This window comes from Nicotiana sylvestris, chromosome 10 (genome assembly GCF_000393655.2).
Source record: "Nicotiana sylvestris chromosome 10, ASM39365v2, whole genome shotgun sequence".
NCBI lineage: Eukaryota > Viridiplantae > Streptophyta > Magnoliopsida > Solanales > Solanaceae > Nicotiana > Nicotiana sylvestris.
In genome coordinates this window covers 3,089,917-3,114,676 of record NC_091066.1, presented here as the reverse complement: position 1 = coordinate 3,114,676, position 24,760 = coordinate 3,089,917, and the positions used below count along the sequence as shown (strand labels likewise).

The 24,760-nt window shown below is 36.4% G+C and overlaps 1 pseudogene; it reads left to right on the top strand.

Moving 5' to 3' along the window:
* The first annotated feature begins 5,904 nt into the window (after positions 1-5,904).
* Positions 5,905-22,690, top strand: LOC104233729 (pleiotropic drug resistance protein 1-like; annotated as a pseudogene).
* The last annotated feature ends 2,070 nt before the right edge of the window (positions 22,691-24,760 follow it).

Sequence of the window (24,760 nt, the reverse complement as noted above, 5' to 3'; positions counted from 1 at the left end):
GGGGGGTGGGTGGGTTGATAATTAAAAAGGGTAAAATAAGCATTGTTTGGGTATAGGGGGGAAAAATGTCAATAGTTTAAACTTTTTAAATTGGAAAGGAACTTTGATTTTCAAGACAAAGTTGGAGGGAGAAACTAATTTTCACCCTATTTCTTGGTAATATGATTATTCCTTCAATTTGCATTTTTTCGCTTGGTTATCACAAAAAAATTATTTGGCATTGTCCCCTCCCCCCCCCCCCCCCTTTTTTTTTTGCAAAAGTTTTTTTTTTTAATATTTGGAAACTATATAATTTTTTTTATTTCTTTTCCTCCAAGTTTTGTGCCTAATTTGACTTAATTTAGGAAAAGAAACTTGGAAAAGAGAACTTGAAAAGCATAAGGAGTTTCCTAATTTAACTCAATTTAGGAATACGTGTTTAGTCCCTCAAACTATATATTTCCATAAATAAATCGATTCCTAAACCCAAACTAATTAGGAAAATAAACCCAATAAAAAGAGAAAAGGAATTTCTATATATCCGAATCCTATTCTATTTAGGAAATCAATTTTTATTTATTATAAATAGAGGAGTGGCTCTTTACTCTAGAAGTCAAAATCCCAAAGTATTTGTTGAAAAAATTAAAAATGGGAAAGAGGAAGTCAAGAACAAAGCCAGTACCAAAGAAGACAATGCCAAAACTTGATACAATTTTCACTTGTCCATTCTGCTGCCATGGAAGTAGTGTTGAATGTCGCATTGATATGAAGAATTTGATTGGAGAAGCCATTTGCTACAATTGCAAAGAAAGATTTTGTACCATCGCGACACCTTTGACCGAGCCTATCGACATATATTCCGAATGGTTAGATGAATGTGAACATGTCAATAACCTTCGAGATGATCAAGACCAGAAAAAACGTCAAAGAACTATTTTCGTATAAGTTTAGGTGAAAACTTATGTATTTTCGTGTTCTAAAAGACGATCATTTTTTATAGTATATGATTTTTTTCTTATGGAACCTTTTTTTTCCTGTCATGTATGTAATTCTCTTTTTTCCATCATATATAATAGAGTAGTTGCTTTATTATGATATATTGGCTAAATATTTCATCGTTCTAATTTCGTTTAAGTTCAACCTCGCATGAAGTGGCTTAGAACTTAGATATGTTATGCTAAAACTTAGAAAAAACCACAATATTTCAAAAGTATATAACTAGGATTAGATTAAGGATAGATAAAATTTGTTGATGAACTAAATTTGGATTAATCCATTACAGGGATAGGGATACCGATTTTGTCACAATATTAAAAGGTAAAACTTGCAGTACAGTTAAATTTTTAAATTTGTGTGGTTTGAGCCGAGGGTCTCCTGGAAACAGCCTCTCTACCCTTCGGGGTAGGGGTAAGGTCTGCGTACATATTATCCTCCCAGACCCCACTTGTGGGATTATACTGGGTCGTTGTTGTTGTTGTTATTGTTGTTGTTGTTGTTGTTGTTGTTGTTGTTGTGTGGTTTCATCTATCGATCTATAGAGGAGTTCAAACATATATATAAAAGAGTAATATATCTTAGAGGCGGCTCGACGGTGTTGGTTGCCTAAACCCAAACTATACTAAGAGGTTTCTTAAACTTATTTGATAATTTTCATACAATAATGAGACACAAAAAAAGTTTTTTTTTGATCTACTATGGATCAATAAAACATGACAAAAAAATATTAATTTAGAGAAACTAAGTCAAAATTAGAAAGTGAAGTGTCCAAAAACATAAAAAAGAAATAAATGTACATAGAGGATTAAAAATTGGAATTAAAGAAGTAGATAAGTATATTAACTAATGAGACATAGAATACTGTGATTGAGACATATTAAATTAATTTTGCATTGATTGCCAATTCAAAAATACTTGTCGAAAATCGCCGGTTGGGTTGATCTGACCAAGGCAAGCATGGGGCTTTTGGCCTTGCTTGGGCCGAGTGTTGTATAGCTACCTAGTAATTTACAACGTCAACTGATCTACTTAATGAGTATTTGTATAATTTCTCATATGTTAGTATTGCATGTTGGTTCTACATATATACATTTTCCATTACGCATTTTTGAGGTTATTAGACAATGAAGTTTATGTTCTCTCCATTTAAGTGTTATATCTCCTAAGTTTTTGGTTAATAGTACGTTTGTTTGTTGAGCAAATTATGCTATATATCTATTCTACCCAAAAATATTATCCGGCTTTATCTATTTTAAAAATAATTACAGTATATACCTATGCAATAAAAAATAATTACCCGCCCATCTATCTTCCTAATTTGTTTTCTCTGTAGCTAACTTTTCTTCTCCCTTTTTCTTTCATCCCCAATTCTTTTTTCCTCTCTTTCTCTTTCTTCCCTTTCTGACGTTGCCAGTATCCCTATATTTTCTAGGTAGATGTATGATCTATCCACCTTTCCTTTCATGTTTTTATCATCCATCCTAGGAAAAAAAAAGCTAAAATAAAAAAATCTATCAAAAAAGAATAAAAATTTCTAAGATTTTAGTCTGCCACAAAATTGTAAGGTTATATAGGTAGTCATCATTTGTAACAACCCGACCGATTGTTTTGTGTATTTACGCATTATTTCCCCTTTTGATGCTTTACACATGTGTAATTTTGGCTTTATAACTTGCGAGGTTTGTTTTCGTTCCGAAAAAGTTTCGGGTTATTTTGGACCTTTTAGTTCTTGGTTTAGAAGCCTAAGTTGGAAATATTACCAAAGTTTGATTTTTGTGGAAACAACCCTGAAACGGTATTTGCCAGGAATTAAATTCGGAGGTCTGGAGGTTGATTTACATTATTTTGCCAAAAGTTGGCAATTTAGGTTTAGAGGATTTCCCAAGTTGACTGATATTAGATTATGATACAGAAAATTGAGTTAATTAGATTATGTGACAACTGATATTATTACAGTTTAATAATAGAATTAAAAAAATCTTTTTTAAACTCATTGCGTACAACTGTATACCCTGTTGGTATAGCTTTATACTATACCGGTATGATATGTTAATTGGAACCTTTTTTGATTCTATTAGCTATGTTTAATTGGTACACTATTTGATTTTTCTTTAGTAATAGTAGAATAGTACAATATCTTGAATTTTTTTAATTTTCCTTTATGCATGTGTATTATGTAATCATTTTGATTTTTTCTTGCATTTGTTTTATATAATAGTATTATAGTACAATATTTTGAAATACATTATTATATTAATATGTGGTATACTATTTTTTGATTTTTCTCTTTATGTATGTGTATTATGTAATAGTAGTATAGTCATATATAGTTGCTTGGAATTAATTAGTAGAATTGTATATCCTTTTGGTATAATTATATGTCATATTGGTATCATATGGTAGTTGGAATTTTTTTGGTTGTCTTAGCTGCATTTTAAGTGTATTTTATTCTGAAATGATTTATATGATCATGTTTTGCTTTGTTGGATTTTCTTGTACATATGAACATAGATTTGCATGTATTCTGTAATAGTGTTTATAGTCATATGCAGTTGTTGGAACGACCTCGTACAACTATATACCCTATTAGTATAGCTATATACTATATTGATATTATATGCTAGTTGAATAATTTTTAGGTTGTATTAGCTGCATTTAATTGGTACACTATTTGGTTTTGCTTTTAATAATAGTAATATAGTACAATATCTTGAAATAATTTATTATATTAATATGTGGTACACTATTTGTTTATTTTTCTCTTTATGCATGTGTGTTATGTAATAGTAGTATAGTCATATAGTTGCCGAGAATTCACAAGTAAAATTGTATACCATGTTGGTATAGTTATATACCATATTCTCATATGATAGTTTGAGCATTTTTTGGTTGTTTTAGCGCAATTTTTAAGTAATTCTATTTCGAAATTATTTTTATGAACATGATTTGCAGTGCTGGAATTATTTTGTGCCGATGGACATAGATTATGTGTATTATGTAATAGTTTTTATAGTTATATGCAATTGTTGGAACGACACCATACCACTATATACCCTATTAGTATACAGAATGAGCAAGTTGCTTCGCGAATATTTAGATTGCAGTGCGAGCATGTAATTTTCTCATACTTATATTGCATCCTTTAATGTTTTGGTACAATAGTATAGTTGCAGATAGTTGTAGCAATATTCTAGAGTAATCATATACTCTGTTGGTATACATATATACCATAGTAGTATCATATACTAATATGGTATATTAGAAAAAGAGAAAAAAGCAAAAAATAAGAAGAAAACGAGAAAAAAGAAAAGGAGAAAAGAAAGAAAGAAAGGAAAAAACAAAAGAAACATCGAAATAAAAAAGAATTGGAGAAAAAAGAGAAAATTCCCCCACAAAAATTATTATGGGTACGAAATGTAATCAGCTTGATGGGTAGAAAAAAATGGATAGATAAGAGTAAATAATTTTATTTTTGTAGGTAACTGTGTCATTAACCCTCGTTTGTTTGTTTGTTTTTCTTTTACTAATTTGTAGCATCATTCTACTTTAAAAACTATATTTCTTTTGAAGGTTAGATAATCTGTCGATCAATCGCTTTTTGGCGGGTTCTGATTTTGTGTTGTGTGATTATTCTTATAACTAAAATACCTTACAACTTTGTTTGAAGTTTCAATTAAGAAATATTTGCCAAAAGTATCAAAAACAAGTTTGGCATCCATCAAGACCAACCTTATCGAGAAGAAATATCGACAAATCAGCAAAAATTAACAAATGTTACCTAGTCCGATTTAAAATTAAGCTATATGTTACCTAATTTATCATCGAGAATATGACCCTAAATAAGAGAGTATTGAGGTCGAGGATTATGATTAGGGGTGTTAAATGGGTGAGTTGAGCCAATTTTAAGCGGGTCAAAATGGATTGGGGGTAATAATTGGGCGGGTCAATTTGACCCCTCCCAAAAGTTAATTGAGCTATATGGACTGAGTCAAAATGAGATAAAATTTGGGTCATAACCCAACTCGCCCAACTCTTATCAAGCTTTACTTAATATATGTTGTTTTCTTATGAATTGTATAATTACTAAATAATTTTTTTCTTTATTATGGTCATATATACCATGTCAAACAAAAAAATATTATTTCTAAGATATTTTGACACTCATGAATCAATTTGGACTAAAAATTAGCCCAATTTTAAATGAGTTGAGATCAGTTGAGTCAAGAAGGAGTTCAATAAATGGACAAGTCAATAACTAGCCCAACCTTGGATGGGTTGAGCCGGTCATTAGGGCTTGGGCCAAATTTGACAGCCCTAATTATCATAGAAGGTTAGCAGGTCAAGTTTAGAGCACCTCTCTCTCTTCTCCTTACTAGTATCAGTTTTTTTTATTATTCTTCTATTATCTTATTCTTTAATTTTATCAATACTATTATTTCTTTTTACTTTTGTTATCTGCTATCACTATATTTTTAAAAAATATTTTCATCATAGTTTTTTTACTCTATATTTTTCAAACCCTATTTGAAAATGCTTTTCTTGAGCCGTTAGTATATCTTACACAAGGTAGGAATAAGGTCTGTGTACACTCCACCTTCCTCTGATTCTACTCGTGGGATCACACTAAGTATGTTATTATTGTTCTAATTGGTGTATATTTATTGTTTTTTTTCTTTATATTTATTTCTTTAAAGTTTGAACTCATTCAAGGAAATACGTAACTTTACCACGACTCGTATAGACTCTTAAATTATTTTAAAAACAATCTATAGTTCATAGCCGTCTTCTTCTATACTTGCTGCTATATATAGTATATAATAGCCCCTTAGTTTTAAACTGTAGTAACACTCTAACTTAGGCTTTCATCATTTTTCTCTTTCTAAATATTCAAAGTTGGAAATAAAAAAGGTAGTCGACACAAGAAGAAAACTCAAGAACTTTTCATAGAAAATTCAATAAAAATGGAGCCAGCAAATATAAGTGATTTAAGAGGGAGCTTAAGTTTAAGGGTGAATAGTACTAAATCTATATGGAGGAACAATGACGTGGAGATTTTTAGTCGTTCGTCGAGAGATGAAGATGATGAAGATGCTCTTAAATGAGCAGCTCTTGAAAAACTTCCAACATTTGATCGTTTAAGAAAAGGTCTCTTGTTTGGATCTCAAGGTCCAGCTGCTGAAGTTGATATACATGATCTTGGTTTTCAAGAAAGAAAGAACTTGCTTGAAAGGCTCGTGAAAATCGCCGATGAGGATAATGAGAAGTTCTTGTTGAAACTCAGGCAAAGAATTGACAGGTAAGTGAATGCATCTTTTTATCTCTCTGTGTATGTGTATGGGTTTTTCTTCTTCGGGCTATATTAGGGCAGGGCAGTCCGGTACACAAGGGATCCCGTGTTCATGCAGGGACCGGGGAAGGGCTGCACCCCAATGGGTGTGACGTAGACAGTCTACCTTAATGCAAGCATTAGTGGCTGCTTCCGCGGCTCAAACCCATGACCTGTAGGTCACTCAGAGAGACAACTTTACCGTTGTTTCAAGGTTCCCCTTCTTCTTTGGGCTATATTGTTGGACAAAAAGGATCTATATAGACGATACCAAGTAATTGAGATTAAGTTTCAGTAATATTAGTATATTTACTTTAGGTTCAATGTTTGTTAGGAGTCTTCGAGCCGAAGAGGTGGCCCAAATCAATGCATTCCATTCTTAGCAGATGTTCCTGTTGGGAAGCGTATCAAGCTAATAGAAAGAAAAGAATTTTCAAGAGAGAAAAGCAATAAATTGCACAAGACAAGATTTATGTGGTTCGACAATTTTTGCCTACTCCACGGCCACAAAAAGAATAGCTCTTTATTAATTGAAGAGAGAAAGAAGAAGTTTTTTTGGGATGTTCTACAAATGAAAATGTAGACCTCTATTTATAGGCATTTGAATGCCCTGCCGAGGTAAGCGCTTACATCATAAGAATGTCGATGTAAGCGCTTACATCATAAGAATGCTGAGGTAAGCGCTTACATCACAAGAATGTCGATGTAAGTGCTTACATCATATTTTCATCTCTTTTTGATTTTTCTTTCTTTTGTTTTGTCTACTTTCACATACAACAATAGGTTTGGTCCTATCAATCTCCCCTCAAACCTATGTTACATCAAGAAAGAAAATAAAGAAAGATTTGCTATTCTCTGGTGGCGCCTTCACTCTATCAGTCTTGAAGGCTAACTGAGGCAGTGCACAACCTCAGTTTGTCAACACCGACAACTTTGGTCAACATGTCTGACAGGTTCTTTGATTCTGGTATCTTCTGTAGGGAAAAAGTTCCTTCATTTATCAACTCTCGGATATGATGATACCTCAACTGGATATGCTTCGATCTTGCATGAAACACTGGATTCTTGGCAAGATGAATTGCACTCTGGCTATCGCTGAAAAGCTCACAATTGTCCTGCTCTTTAAGAAAATTCTTGAGCCAAATCATCTCTTTTCCAGCTTCTGAGATTGCCATGTACTCTGCTTCAGTGGTAGATAGAGCAACACTTTTCTGAAGTCTGGATATCCAACTAACAGCAGTACCACCCAAGGTGAACACGTAGCCCGTGGTACTTTTTCGACTATCCAGATCGCCGCCTAAATTTGCATCAGCAAAACCTTGTGAGATAATATTGCTCTTTTTAAAACAAAGTGCCATACCTTAGGTGCCTTTGAGATATCGCAATATCCATTTTACACCTTCCCAATGCTCCTTTCCTGGATCTGACATGTATCTACTGACAACTCCAACTGCATGGGCTATGTCAGGTCTAGTGCAAACCATAGCATACATCAAACTTCCTACTGCTGAAGCATACGGAACTTTGGACATGTACTTTCTTTCTTCATCTGTCTTAGGTGATTGGTCCTTTGACAGATTTAGATGGCTTCCAAGTGGAGTGCTTCTGGTCTTTGCATCATGAAGACTGAACCTGCTTAGTAGCTTCTGTATATACTTTTCTTGAGACAACTTTAAGGTTCCTTTTGACCTGTTTCTGCTAATCCTCATCCCAAGCATTTGCTTAACTAGTCCTAAGTCTTTCATTTCAAACTCCTCCGCCAGTTGTTGCTTAACCAAGTTGATCTCATTTATGCTAGATCCTGGAATTAGCATATCATCAACGTACAACAATAAAATGATATAGGATTCATCAAGATTTTTGATATAACAGCAATGGTCCATCTCACATCGTGTGAAACCATTTTTATGCATGAATCCATCAAATTTCTTGTACCATTGTCGGGGAGCTTGTTTCAAACCATACAAACTCTTCTTCAACTTACACACAAGGTTTTCTTTACCAGAAACTTGAAAACCTTCAGGTTGCTTCATGTAGATGTCTTCTTCAAGGTCACCATGCAAGAAAGCAGTTTTAACATGTAGCTGCTCCAAATGCAAATTTTCTGCAGCTACAATACTTAGCACCAACCTGATAGTAGTTAATTTGACTACAGGAGAGAAGATCTCGGTGTAGTCAATTCCTTCCTTCTGCTGAAAGCCTTTTACTACTAATCGTGCTTTGTATCTCTTCTTACCATCATGCTCTTCCTTGACTCTGTACACCCACTTGTTCTGCAATGCCTTCTTTCCTTTTGGTAACTCCGTAAGTATCCATGTTTTATTCTTTTGAAGAGAATTCATCTCTTCTTTCATGGCTAGCTTCCACTTATCAGAGTCTATCACCTGCATTGCTTCAACAAAATGCTCTGGTTCTCCAGCATCAGTAAGAAGTAAATAGTGAAGAGAGAGAGAGAGTTAACCTATCTGGAGCATTCGTGACTCTTTTAGATCTCCTCAATGTAGGTTCATGAGTAATAGAATCCGAATTTGATTCAGGTCCTGATTCCAGATTTGGTTTTGCATTTGATTCTATCTCTGGTTCCAGTTCTGGTTCTGATTCAGGTTCAGTTTCTAGTTCTTCTTCAAATTCGGCTTCTGGTTCTTCATCTTCAATTTCAGAATCAGTTGTAATCCCTCTAGCCACTTCATTTTCTGAGATTTCTTCTAACTCAACTGTTTCAGACATTGTCTGTTTGCTGGTGTTGGTTGGTTCTACTTCAAGCTTGTCCTTGTACATCACATTTTCATTAAATGTGACATTCCTGTGTCTTAGGATCTTTCTATTCTGATCATCCCAAAATCGATAACCAAAATTATCATCACCATAGCCAATAAAGAAACATTTCTTTGCTTTGGGATCAAGCTTATCTCTATCATTAGAGTTTACATGCACATAAGCAACACAACCAAAAATTTTCAAATGTGAGAGAGTTACTTCCTTTCCTGTCCATACCTCCTCAGGAATTTCAAAATTCAGCGGTACAGAGGGTCCCCTATTTATGAGGTAAGCTGTCGTGTTAACAGCCTCAGCCCAAAAATACTTCGGCAATCCAGAATGTATTCTCATACTTCTGGCTCGTTCATTCAGGGTTCTGTTCATCCTCTCAACAACACCATTTTGTTCCGGTGTTCCAGGAACTGTCTTGATCATTCTGATCCCATTCTCCGAGCAAAATGCTTTGAACTCTTGGCTATCATACTCTCCTCCATTGTCAGATTTCAGACATTTTAACTTTAGACTTGTCTGATTTTCAACTTCAGCTTTCCATCTTTTAAAGGTAACAAACACATCAGATTTATTTTTCAGAAAATAAACCCATACCTTTCTTGTGGAATCATTAATGAAGGTGACATAATAGTGTGAGCCTCCTAGAGAAGTTACAGGAGCTGGTCCCCACACATCTGTATGCACTAGTTCCAGCTTCACTTTCTTTGGCGTCCTTCCCACCTTTGAGAAACTAACTCTCTTTTGTTTCTCGTAAATGCAATCTTCGCACAAACCTAATTCAACATGTTTTAGGTTTGACAACTTCTTTTTGGATGCCAAAAGCTTCATTCCCTTCTCACTCATATGCCCGAGCCTCCGGTGCCACAATGTTGTATCACGACCATGATCAACTATTGCTATAGTATCTCTTTCTATTGCAGTTGCATACAGTGTTCCCCTTTTGAAGCCTCGTGCCACAACCAAATTCCCTTTGGTTATCTTCCATGATCCGTTGCCGAATGTTGTTGTATATCCTTCATCGTCAATCTGACCCATATATATCAGATTTTTTTGAGGCCAGGAACATTTCGTACATTTTGCAATTTCCATAGCGTGCCTTGTGAAGTCTTTATATGAACTTCACCTTTTCCGGCAATGTCAAGAGGTTCACCGTCTGCTAGATAAACTTTCCCAAATTTTCCAGCAATATAATTATGCAATAATTCTTTGCATGATGTAGAGTGAAAGGATGCACCTGAGTCCAGAATCCAAGATTCGACTGGACTGTCTGCACAACAAATTAGTGCATCACCGATTTGTTCAGCAATTACATTTGCTGAATTTTCTTCCTTCTTCTTCTTTGGTTCTCTACATTGACTACTGTAGTGACCTTTTTTATCGCAATTCCAACAAGTAATGTCCTTGCGATTTTTGGATTGTCCTCTTCTCCTTGACTTTGATTTGCCACGACCATAACTCTGTCTTCTTTGGTTGATTCTCCCCCTGCTTTCGATACTAAAAGCAGATCCTAGGGAATCACTTGATTCTCTTCGGCGAATATCTTCGCTTAGAACCAAGTCTCTAATATCATTCAATTTGAGTTTGGTACTTCCTGATGAACTGCTAACTGTAGTTACTGTTGTAGACCAACTCTCCGGTAGAGATGATAGTAGAATCAACGCCCTGATTTTGGCATCAATTGTTATATTAACAGAACTCAACTGAGTTAATATTGTATTAAACTCATTGATATGTTCCGTGACTGATCCACCTTCTATCATTTTTAAGTTGAACAATCGACGCATCAAATAGACTTTATTTGAAGCAGATGGCTTCTCATACATATGTGATAACGCCTTCATCAGGCCTGCAGTGGTCTTCTCGTTAATGATGTTAAACGCCACATTTCGTGTTAGCGTCAAACGAATCACACCAAGAGCTTGGCGATCTAATAGATCCCAATCCACTTTGGACATAGTCTCCGGTTTCACCTCGGTCAGAGGTAAGTGTAATTTTTTCTAGTACAAATAGTCCTCTATTTGCATTTTCCAGAATCCAAAATCTTTGCCATTGAACTTGTCATCTTAACCTTCCCTTCTTCCGATGCCATTTTTCACAAAAACAATTTATGTGAATAGTGCTTGTGAATAGTAACGATGATCAATAGTGTCACACTATTCTTGTGAATAGTACCTGCACCAATACTGTGCTTTTCTATCAGAATTACATTGTTTGTGCTCTGATACCAGTTGTTGGGAAGCGTATCAAGCTAATAGAAAGAAAAGAATATTTAAGAGAGAAAAGCAATAAATTGCACAAGACAAGACAAGACAAGATTTACGTGGTTCAGCAATTTTTGCCTACCCACGGCCACACAAAGAATAGCTCTTTATTAATTGAAGAGAGAAAGAAGAAGTTTTTTTGGGATGTTCTACAAATGAAAATGTAGACCCCTATTTATAGGCATTTGAATGCCCTGCCGAGGTAAGCGCTTACATCATAAGAATGTCGATGTAAGCGCTTACATCATAAGAATGCTGAATGTCGATGTAAGCGCTTACATCATATTTTCATATTTTCATCTCTTTTTGATTTTTCTTTCTTTTATTTTGTCTACTTTCACATACAACAATAGATTTGGTCCTATCAGTTCCTTCCATATAATCCCTCGAAGTACTTCGCTGATAGAGATTTATATGCTATTAGCAAGTCTAGAGATCTTGTAGTGTTAGAGAAAAAATGATAGTCCAGTGCACTGAGCTCCCACTATGCGCAGTGTCTAGGGGATAGTCAGACCACATGGAGCCTTATTTATGCAGTCTTACCTTGCATTTCTACGAGAGGCCGTTTTCACGGCTTGAACCCGTGACCTCCAGGTCACACGACAGCAAATATTACCAATATTTGACTTAGGCGGGCTTAGATGTAGGGCCACGGACAATGATGATTCATATAGTCAGTTGGACTTGCTTAAAACAGAGATACATTAGTTGTTATAGTGTTGTTAATCTATGAGTAGTTGTTCTTTCCCCCTTAATTTAAGTGGTTTGACATTGCTTTTCTTTCTTTTATAGAATAGGAATGGATTTGCCATCCATAGAAGTAAGATATGAGCATCTGAATATTGAGGCAGATGCATATATAGGAAGCAGAGCTTTGCCTACATTTACCAACTTCTTGACTAATTTTCTTGAGGTAAAAATCTAAAAGAAAATTTGATTTCAAGTCTCAATTCTCTTTTAACAAGTATGGTGTTTGTAGGCAATGTTGAACTCTCTCCATATCCTACCAAATCGAAAGAGGAAACTCACTATTCTTGATGATGTGAGTGGTATCATTAAGCCTTGTAGAATGACTTTGCTTTTAGGACCTCCAGGTTCTGGTAAAACTACTTTATTATTAGCTTTGGCTGGAAATCTTGACCGTGCCCTTAAGGTATGACCATTAGTTCTACATATTAAACAGATTAAGTTATATGTACTGAGAATATAAAGATTAGTTACCGCTTTTGGTGTGAATCAGGTTGCTGGGAAAGTGACTTATAATGGACATGAAATGAATGAATTTGTGCCGCAAAGAACTGCTGCTTATATTGGCCAACATGATTTACACATTGGAGAAATGACTGTGAGAGAAACTTTGGAATTCTCAGCCAGATGCCAGGGAGTTGGCTCTCGTTGTGGTTAACATTTCTTTTATTAATTTTCCCCCCAAATTTCTTCTTCAATGAAATAGCATTTTTTGTTGAAATTTAACTTATTAGATATATTGATTGATGTTTCTTGGAATAATTTGCAGATATGTTGGCTGAATTGTCAAGAAGAGAGAAAGCAGCTAAAATCAAGCCAGATGCTGATATTGACATCATCATGAAGGTAAAAGACTAAGTGGTCTTTGAAACCAAATGAAGCATAGTAGAAACAGTAAAGGTTAAGAAAAGAGCAAAAAGCTAACAAGTTTACAGCTTTCTGAGAATAGGAAAAGGAACTTTGCCATATTCATGTATGCAATTTTTAGTTATTGAACCAAGTGGAGAACTTTCTTGAAGGTAAATGCTTATAAACTTAGTTGTTTTGTGACAACGTAGGCAGCGACAACAGAGGGACAAGAAGCCTATGTTGTAACAGATTATGTTCTTAAGGTAACAAAAGTTATGTCCAATAACTTCTTTATATTTTAGACAATGAAAAGGTAGAAGAAATTTGATAACAAAGTGATTTATGTATTCAATCTGCAGCTGTTGGGGCTGGATATTTGCGCAGATACTATGGTGGGAGATGAAATGAAAAGGGGTATCTCAGGAGGACAAAAGAAGCGTGTGACAACAGGTGAAATGCTTGTTGGATCGTCAAAGGCAATTTTCATGGATGAAATCTCAACTGGATTGGATAGTTCTACCACTTACTCCATTGTGAACTCTCTAAGACGCAAATCTTGAATGGAACTGCTGTGATATCTCTCCTGCAGCCGGCACCCGAGACCTACAACTTGTTTGATGACATTGTTCTGTTATCAGATGGGCAAATAGTTTATCAGGGTCCTCGAGAGGATGTCCTTGGCTTCTTCGAGTCCATGGGTTTCAAATGTCCAGATAGAAAAGGCGTGGCCGACTTCTTGAAAGAAGTATGTCTTACGATGGACTACGACTAATAAGGTTGAGAAATGTTGATCCGTTTGCCCTTCTGATGGTGCAAATTTAAACTCTTTGCTGGTGACATCAAAGAAGGATCAGCATCAATATTGGGTGAGGAGGGAAGAGACTTACACGTTTATCACATCAAAAGAATTTGCTGAGGCATATCAATCATTCCATGTTGGGAGGAAACTCGAGGATGAGCTTGCAACTTCATATGATAAGAGCAAAAGCCATCCTGCTGCTTTGACAACTCAAAAGTATGGTGTAGGGAAGAAACAACTCTTAAAGATCTGCGCTGAAAGAGAACTCTTGCTAATGAAGAGGAACTCATTTGTTTACATCTTCAAGTTCACTCAGGTGACAATTTAGTCTATTACATTTATCGATCTAACAAGTTTTTGTCCCTTCATATTTGCTTGTAAGTACTAATGCTTCCTTGTTTTGATCTGTTTTTAGCTTTCAACTATGGCACTCATGACAATGACCCTCTTTTTCCGAACTGAGATGCCTCGTGATACTATGGATGATGGAGGAATATATGTTGGCGCCCTCTTTTTTGTGGTTCTGAAGATTATGTTTAATGGCATGTCTGAGATTGCCTTGACAATATATAAACTTACTGTATTCTACAACAAAGGGACCTTCTCTTTTTCCCTTCATGGGCTTATGCAATTCCTTCATGGATGCTCAAAATCCCTGTAACGTTTGTTGAAGTTGGTCTTTGGGTGTTCCTCACTTACTATGTCATTGGATTTGATCCGAATCCTGCAAGGTAAGAGTAAAAAAAAAGATGATGCAGAATAAAAATCAGGTTCCTTTTTCTCATGATTACTAAACAAGAGTATATTTTTGCAGATTGTTCAAACATTTCTTGCTACTCATATTAGTAAACCAGATGGCATCAGGATTGTTCCGCTTCATTGGGGCAGTTCTATCACGAGGTATATTTGGTGATTAATATGTTTGTAGAAGCTCTTGTCTTGGTTAAGCTGACTAGTATGAATAGTCTACTGCTAATGTACTCTATGAATTCAGTTCTTGTGAATGAATTTGATGGGAAAAAGTGGAAACATATTGCACCAAATGGAACTGAGCCACTTGGAGTTGCAGTTGTAAGATCTCGAGGGTTCTTCCCAGATGCATACTGGTACTGGATAGGTATTGGCGCACTTATCGGATTCACAATTATCTTTAACATCTGCTACAGTCTTGCACTCGCTTATCTCAACCGTGAGCATCTCTCGAGTTTCTGCATTTATATTTCCATAAAGGAGAAAAGATTGAATTTTTAGTTTGAATATCTACAGCATTTGGTAAGCCGCAAGCTATGACATCAGAAGACGGTGAAGATGCCAAAATAACTAACAATGACAAAGATGAGTCCAATAGTAAGGGTCATAATAAGAAAAAGGGAATGGTTCTTCCATTTGAACCGCATTCCATCACCTTTGATGAAGTTATATACTCCGTTGACATGCCTCAGGTAACTAGCCAGGAATTGTTATTGATCAGTAACTACTTATGCTAATCCTGCATTTCAATAATATGTTAAAACTTTCCGATGATACTTTTAGGAAATGAAAGATCAGGGCGCCACTGAAGATAGATTGGTACTCTGAAGGGTGTAAGTGGAGCTTTCCGGCCTGGTGTTTTGACAGCTTTGATGGGAGTTAGTGGGGCTGGAAAGACAACATTGATGGATGTATTGGCCGGAAGAAAAACAGGAGGATATTGTTGAATTTGGCAAATTTTGTCCCACATCGGTGGGCTCTTGAGTTTTGGGGGGATTTTCCCCCTATAAAAGAAGGCCTAATGTTTAGGATTTAAACACACCTCTCATTTGCCTTCTCATCTGTTTAAGACATTTGTATCTTCTCTCTTTAGTATTATTTCACTTGTATTTTTGGAGTGAAATAAAATATTGGCTGTGTCCGAGGAGTAGGCAAAATTAGCCGAACCTCGTAAATTCTGGTGTTCCCTTTATTATTGCTTTATTGTCTTATTTATTATTTGGTGGCTGTCATAATTTTTGGTATAGTAGTTGTGACTTATTCACACTATATACATTTGGCTTCCGCAACAATTGGTATCAGAGCCAAGGTACTGTCTAAGTATGCTCTGTGGTTGCAGCATAGTCTGATCTTCCACATCAGAAAAGATTTATCTTGGTAACTGAGTCAAGGTTCTGTCTGAGTATGCTCTGTGGTTGCAGCTTAGTCTGATCTTCCACACCAGAAAGGAAATAATCTTGATTTGTGTCGTCAGCTATTAAATAATATTTGTGTCAAAGATGGGAGACAATAAACAAGAAGAATCTACATCAAGTGTCAACAATACGTCATCATTGGCATCTTCGCTTATGACAAGAATTGTGTCAAATGCGAAATTTGCGGTCGAAATATTTGACGGGTCCGGACATTTTGGGATGTGGCAAGGCGAGGTTCTAGATGTCCTTTTTCAACAAGGGCTAGATCTGGCCATTGAAGAAAAGAAACCAGATGTTATTGGAGAAGAAGATTGGAGAATTATCAACCGTGTTGCTTGCGGTACCATTCGATCCTACCTTGCTAGAGAGCAGAAATATCCATACACAAAGGAAACTTCTGCAAGTAAATTATGGAAAGCACTGGAGGATAAATTTTTGAAGAAAAACAGTCAAAATAAATTGTACATGAAGAAGAGACTGTTTCACTTCACCTATGTTCCTGGTACCACGATGAATGAACATATCACCAGTTTCAATAAGTTGGTCACAGATTTGCAAAATATGGATACAACTTATGATGATGGTGACTTGGCCTTAATGTTGTTGGCGTCACTTCCTGATGAGTACGAGCACCTTGAAACTACTCTACTCCATGGAAATGACGAAATTTCTCTCAGAGAAGTTTGTTCGGCTTTGTACAGCTATGAACAAAGAAAGCGAGAAAAACAGAAGGGCGGAGAAGGAGAAACACTGTTTGTGAGGGGTCGTCCTCAAAATCAAACGAGGACAAAGAAGGGAAGATCCAAGTCAAGATCCAGACCCAGCAAAGATGAATGTGCCTTTTGTCGAGAAAAAGGGCACTGGAAGAAAGACTGTCCGAAGTTGAAGAATAAGGCCAAACATAACAATGGAAAGGCTATTATGGATTCAAATGTAGCTGATTGTGATGATTCAGACTTCTCATTAGTTACAACAGAGTCATCAACATCATCAGACATATGGTTGATGGACTCGGCTTGTAGCTATCATATGTGTCCCAACAGGGACTGGTTCGTGGAATTTCAAGAAGGAGAATATGGAGTCGTCCACACAGCGGATAACAGCCCTCTTACCTCATATGGCATTGGTTCAATACGATTAAGGAACCATGATGGAATGATCAGAACATTGATAGATGTTCGATATGTACCGGATTTGAAGAAGAATCTCATCTCTGTGGGAGCCCTAGAATCAAAAGGGTTCAAAATCATTGCAGAAAATGGAGTGATGAGAGTATGCTCCGGTGCACTAGTGGTAATGAAGGCTAATCGGAAGAATAATAATATGTACCGCTATCGTGGCAGTACAGTTATTGGGACAGCGACAGTGACATCCAGTGACGACAAAGAGGCAGAAGCAACCAAGCTATGACACATGCGCTTGGGACATGCTGGAGGAAAATCCTTGAAAACTCTATCAGATCAAGGATTGTTAAAAGGAGTAAAGGCTTGCAACTTGGAGTTTTGTGAGCATTGTGTTAAAGGGAAACAGACAAGGGTTAAATTTGGTACAACGATCCATAATACTAAAGGCATTTTGGATTATGTACACTCTGATGTTTGGGGTCCTTCCAAAACACCTTCATTGGGTGGGAAGCACTATTTTGTAACCTTTGTTGATGATTTTTCCCGAAGAGTATGGGTGTATACAATGAAGAGCAAAGATGAAGTGTTGGGAATTTTTCTCAAATGGAAGACGATGGTGGAGAATCAAACAGGCAAGAGGATCAAGTGTATTCGCACAGACAATGGAGGTGAATACAAAAATGATCATTTCAATAAGGTCTGTGAAAATGATAGCATCGTCCGACACTTCACTGTTAGACATACACCACAACAAAATGGAGTGGCAGAACATATGAACCGGACCTTGCTGGACAAGGTACGGTGTATGTTGTCCAATGCTGGCTTGGACAAAGAATTTTGGGCTGAGGCAATTACATATGCATGTCACCTCATTAATCGTCTACCATCTGCTGCTATTGATGGCAAGACACCATTTGAAAAATGGTATGGAAAACCTGCTGTAGATTATAACTCTTTGCACGTGTTTGGCTCAACTGCATATTATCATGTGACGGAGTCAAAATTGGATCCAAGGGCAAAGAAGGCTATTTTTATGGGAATTACTTCTGGAGTCAAAGGATATCGCTTATGGTGTCCTATGACAAAGAAAGTAATATTCAGCAGGGATGTTACCTTTGATGAATCTGCTATGGTAAATAAGGTAACAGAAGATACCAAACAAAATAAAGGTGCTTCTAAGCAGGTGGAGTTTGAGGGAAAATTTATTTTTCCTACACAAGAAGCAGAGGAGGAAACAAATGAAGATTACCCTCTGGAAGGAGAGCCAGTAGAGGAGATTCCAACTCAGGAACCTCAACAACAACTTGAATCAATAGCAACCAGCAGGCCAAAAAGAACAATAACGAAACCTGTTCGTCTCATAGAGACAGTTGCTTGTGCAACCTCAATTGTAGCTGATGATGTTCCTACCACTTATAAAGATGCTGTCCAAAGTTCAGAAGAAGATAAGTGGAGGATTGCCATGAATGATGAAATACAGTCCCTTCATCAGAATCATACATGGAGATTGGCCAATCTCCCGAAGGGAAAGAAAGCAATTGGGTGCAAATGGGTATTTGCAAAGAAAGAAGGATTTCCTAACCAAGTAAATGTTCGCTACAAAGCAAGATTGGTGGCCAAAGGATATGCTCAAAAGGAGGGAATTGATTACAATGAAGTGTTTTCTCCAGTTGTAAAACATTCCTCCATTAGAATTATGTTGGCTTTGGTAGCACAATTGGATTTGGAACTAGTTCAGATGGATGTAAAAACTGCGTTTTTACATGGAAACTTGGAGGAGGAAATCTACATGACTCAGCCAGAAGGATTCAAAGTTGCTGGAAAAGAAAATATGGTGTGCAAACTTGAAAAATCGTTGTACGGATTGAAACAATCTTCTAGACAATGGTACAAGCGATTTGACGAGTTTATGTTGCGGCAAGGGTACAAGAGAAGCAAATACGATCATTGTGTGTATTTGCACAAGCTTAAAGATGGTTCCTTTGTATATCTTCTCCTATATGTTGATGATATGTTGATAGCTTCCAAGAATTCGGAAGAAATTGATAAGTTGAAGATTCAACTGAAGAAGGAGTTCGAGATGAAGGATCTGGGTGAGGCAAAGAAAATTCTTGGCATGGAGATAATTAGAGATAGACGTTCAAAGAAACTCTGTTTATCTCAGAAAGAATATTTGAAGAGAGTACTACAACGTTTTGGCATAGATGACAAGACTAAGCCAGTTAGTACTCCACTTGCTCCCCATTTTAAGCTAAGTACTACTATGTCGCCAATAGATGAAGCTGAACGAGAGTATATGTCAAAGGTACCATACGCAAATGCTGTTGGTAGCTTGATGTATGCAATGGTTTGCACAAGGCCTGACATTTCACAAGCTGTTGGAGTTATTAGCAGATATATGCACAATCCAGGGAAGGAGCATTGGCAAGCTGTGAAGTGGATTCTACGGTATATTCATAATACTGTAGATGTCGGGTTAGTTTTTGAGCAGGAAGACAATCAGTCTGTAGTTGGATATTGTGACTCAGATTTTGCGGGTGATCTGGACAAACGAAGATCAACTACTGGTTATGTGTTTACTTTTGCAAAGGCACCAGTTAGTTGGAAGTCTACTTTGCAGTCAACAGTTGCTTTGTCTACAACAGAGGCAGAGTACATGGCTATTACAGAGGCTGTGAAGGAGGCAATTTGGCTTCAAGGATTGCTAAAGGAGCTTGGTGTTGAACAAAAAGGTATCACAATTTTTTGTGATAGTCAAAGTGCTATTCAATTAGCGAAGAACCAAGTTTATCATGCAAGGACGAAGCATATTGATGTTCGGTATCATTTCGTACGAGAAATCATAGAAGAAGGAGGAGTCACAGTGAAGAAAATTCATACTACGGAGAATCCTGCTGATATGCTAACTAAGGTGGTGACTGCGATCAAGTTTCAACATTGTTTGGATTTGATCAACATTGTTGAAAACTGAAGATTGAAGATGAAGACACAATCAAAATTTGTTATTGAGAGAAAATTGAAGATGTGGAATTTTGCCAAGGTGGAGATTTGTTGAATTTGGCAAATTTTGTCCCACATCGGTGGGCTCTTGAGTTTTGGGGGGATTTTCCCCCTATAAAAGAAGGCCTAATGTTTAGGATTTAAACACATCTCTCATTTGCCTTCTCATCTGTTTAAGGCATTTGTATCTTCTCTCTTTAGTATTATTTCACTTGTATTTTTGGAGTGGAATAAAATATTGGCTGTGTCCGAGGAGTAGGCAAAATTAGCCGAACCTCGTAAATTCTGGTGTTCCTTTTATTATTGCTTTATTGTCTTATTTATTATTTGGTGGCTGTCATAATTTTTGGTATAGTAGTTGTGACTTATTCACACTATATACATTTGGCTTCCGCAACAGATATATTGAGGGTAGTATCAAGATCTCTGGCTATCCTAAGAAGCAAGAAACATTTGCACGTATATCAGGATACTGTGAGCAGAATGATATCCATTCACCTCATGTTACAGTTTATGAGTCATTAGTATACTCAGCTTGGCTGCGTTTACCTCATGATGTTGATGAAAATACCAGAAAGGTTCGCAACTTTTGACAATTTCCTTCCTTAACATGAATCTCGCCCAAAAATTAGTTAAAACATAATAAAGAAGGTTGAAGTCATATTACATTTCCTATCTATTATCCTTGTGCAGATGTTTGTTGAGGAAGTTATGGAACTTGTGGAGCTTGCACCATTAAGATCAGCGTTAGTTGGTTTGCCAGGAGTCAACGGTCTCTCAACTGAGCGACGCAAAAGGTTGACCATTGCAGTGGAATTAGTAGCCAACCCCTCTATCATTTTCATGGATGAACCAACTTCAGGGCTGGATGCAAGGGCTGCTGCAATTGTGATGAGAACTGTTAGGAACACTGTTGACACAGGGAGAACCGTTGTTTGTACATTCCATCAGCCTAGTATCGACATTTTTGAAGCCTTTGATGAGGTGAATTTGATACCTTTTTGAACCCGATCAAGCTAATAAATGTTTTTTTTTCTCTCTTTTGACGTTGCGTACTAATATAAGCACCACTCTTTGCAGCTATTTCTAATGAAACGAGGAGGACAAGAGATATATGTTGGTCCTTTGGATCAACATTCTTGCCATTTGATCAAATACTTTGAGGTAAGTTGTCCTGGTGAAAAGGAGCTTTTCTTTTTTCCATAAAATACTAACTAATTTTTCCTGTATTCAGTCAATGCTCGGGGTAAGTAAAATACAAGATGGTTACAATCCAGCAACTTGGATGTTAGAAGTCACAATCTCGGCTCAGGAAATGATGTTGGGGGTTGATTTTGCTGATTTATACAAGAAATCAGACCTTTACAGGAGGACAAAAGCAGTGATAAGTGAACTGGGGGTGCCTTGCCCTGGTACAAAAGACCTGTATTTCGATAGTCAATATTCACAGCCATTTTGGACCCAATGTATGGCTTGCCTTTGGAAGAAACACTGGTCATACTGGCGTAATCCTGCTTATACTGCAGTCAGATTTCTCTTTACAATTTGCATCGCCTTGGCCTTTGGGACAATTTTCTGGGATCTTGGTAGTAAAGTGCAAGTCCAAATATACGAGACAAAGCACGTACTCATATCATCTTGAAATTACTTTAGTTCTTAATGCGAAAAGCCTATATTTTTTTTGTTATAGTGGTAACAAGCAAGACCTATTTAATGCTATGGGATCAATGTATGCTGCTGTTTTCTTCCTTGGTTTACAAAATACATCATCTGTGCTGCCTGTAGTAGCCGTTGAGCCATTTTGGACCCAATGAATGGCTTGCCTTTGGAAGTAACACTGGTCATACTGGCGTAATCCCGCTTATACTGTAGTCAGATTTCTCTTTACAGTCTTCGTCGCCTTGGCCATAGGGATGTTCTGGGATCTTGGTACTAAAGTGTAAGTTCAAACATATGAGATGAAATAAGTACTCATATAATCTGGAAAATACTTTTAGTTCTTAATGCTAAAAGCTTAATTTTTTTTCACAGGTTAAAAAGGTCTAAATTACTTATAATGCTTTTCGATCCTACAGGTTGTCATTGAAATGCCATATGTTTTTGTGCAAGCTATTTTCTATGGCGTCATTGTCTATGCTATGATTGGATTTGAATGGACAGTAACCAAGTTCTTTTGGTACTTGTTCATCATGTATTTCACTCTCTTGTACTTCACCTTCTATGGTATGATGGGCGTTGTTGTTACCCCAAATCTAAATGTTGCGCAAATTGTTGCTATCTTCTTCTTGGCCATGTGGAATCTTTTTTCAGGATTCATTATCCCGCGGCCTGTAAGTTCTTGAAACACTTCCATTTTCATTACATGAAAGTTAAATCAATGTAGAGCACGAAAATGACATGTTTTCATTAAAAAACAGTGTATGGCCATATGGTGGAGATGGTACTATTGGGCTTGTCCTGTTGCCTGGACCTTGTATGGTCTGGTTGTGTCACAATTTGGTGACATCCAAAACAAAATTAATGATGATGAAACTGTGGAACAATTCTTGAGACGTTACTTCGGGTTCAAGCATGATTTTCTTGGAGTAGTTGCAGTTGTGACTGTTGCATATGCTGTTGTTTTTGCCTTCATATTTGCTTTGGTTATTAAGGTATTCAACTTCCTGAGAAGATAGAAGATATTATACCTGCTGAAGATCAATATGAGAAATGTTGAAGAAAATATTGATTATAAAACCTTATACAGTAGAGATTGAAAAAGTTTGAGGATCCACCATCCCCCCACCCCAAGAATATTGATTTTTTCTTCAGTACCTTGTATAATTGTATTAGAGAATTAAATAAAACCTTCAAAATTGTAATTTGTCCCATTCTAGAACTTTTTCTCCAACTACTTGATTTCTATTTGAAATTTAAGAGTCTGCAAAAGAAACAGAGAGCAACAACAACAATCCAGTAAAATCGCACCAGTAGAGTCGGGGGAGAGTAGAGTGTACGTAGACCTTACCCCTATCCTGAAGGGGTAGAGAGGTGTTTTCGGGAGACCCTCGGCTCAGAGACAATAGATTCGGGACAACAACAGAAACCAGAAAAATAATATCAGCAGCAAACGGAGAACTTACAATAAATATATACTCTCTATATAACATTCTCATCGTCATCTTGATGCATCTCTTCTCTTGAACATGAAATAAAAAAAAAAAACTCATGGCTATTAGTGGTGCAATGACGACGCCGGGCTACCTAGATGGTGTAAATATTTCTTACACCATTCGTGCGAACAACTTAAACTCTTACACACACATTAAAAAAAACATGAGATAAAGATGAAAATGAAAAGCCTGCTCGGTGTTATCAAAGACGCGCTTAAAGCATGCTTATTCCCCGAAGAGAGGCTCAAAATATGTTGAGCGCTTCGCCTCGCTTAGCGGGTGCTTTAGTGTTATTATCAAGGCTTTAAGGCATACTTTTCCTTGCCAATGAGCATAATCTTGAAGAGGCGACACTAAACAATTTATATTTTACTTTATTGTAAATTTTCTTCAATTGCTTTGTCTATATATTTGGTATTCATGCTTATAGATACTAGTCTTGGACTACACATGCATATTTGTAGTTTTTCCCCATTTGCGCCTTTTTTCGTTAAAGCCAACGCTCTATTTATGCTTTGCGCTTAAAGTCCCGACAAACCTTAGAGCTTTTTTGCGCTTTTCGCCTTTGATAACACTGTTGTCTCTCATTGCACCACCAACAACCATGTTGCAAATTGAATTGTTATAAGATAATAAATGAAGAAAATACTGATCGAAGGAGCTGATGGTTAGATTTCAAGAAATATTTGCACTTTATATAAGGCTGTTTTGCTTCCTTTTATTCTGATTTTTTTTAATTAGACAAGATTCTTTTAATTAGTGGGATTTTCGATAACTAAGAGTAGAATTTCACTTTCTAGCTTATTAGAATATCTTTTCATCAGCTCATAAATGCTGCTAAGTGAGTGAGTTCTTGTTTTATTGAGTAGAATTTCACTTATTTTACCAAAAATATGTCTTTTAAATTCTGTCTGCAACTTCAAGAATATTTTTGTGTGGTGGTGGTGCTTCACTTTCTAGGGGCAAAATCTTAAAATACTCACTTTTGTTTCTTTAATTTTTCTAGGACAAACATGAGAATATGATTTTACTTTGCATAATAGTGGGAAAAAGGTTGTATTGTATTCCTTTTCTTTATCGTGTGAGAAAGAATTCTCTTTACTCAAATGTGCTTCACAACTGATACTACACTTGATGTCTTGAAATAGATACAAAGTGAATCAATCAGTTTTGTGCCTGAACCCCAATATATGGCTAAACAAATATATTGGCCAAGTATATGAAAGATCGTTGTATACGATCAAAATAGGGCTTGCCTAATTGTGTTGATTAACCGGAACTAAGGGGATGGGTCGAAGATCGGCCCCATAGCATGTCAGATCGAGATACGACGATAAGGTACCAAGTTCGGGATTTGAGGTACCTGTGGAGATCGAGATCGAAATCGAGCAAGACCGAAGATAGCATAATAACAGAAATGTAACACTTCTCAAATTTATAAAAAAAAAAAAATTCGAAACACGCTATTTATAAAATTAAATTATTATTATTATTTTTTCTTGCCTATAGTGAAAACATATAGATATATGCACTTAAGTAGTTGAATGTACAATTAGGAGAATATTAATAATTTTGTTATTATTAAATATTAAA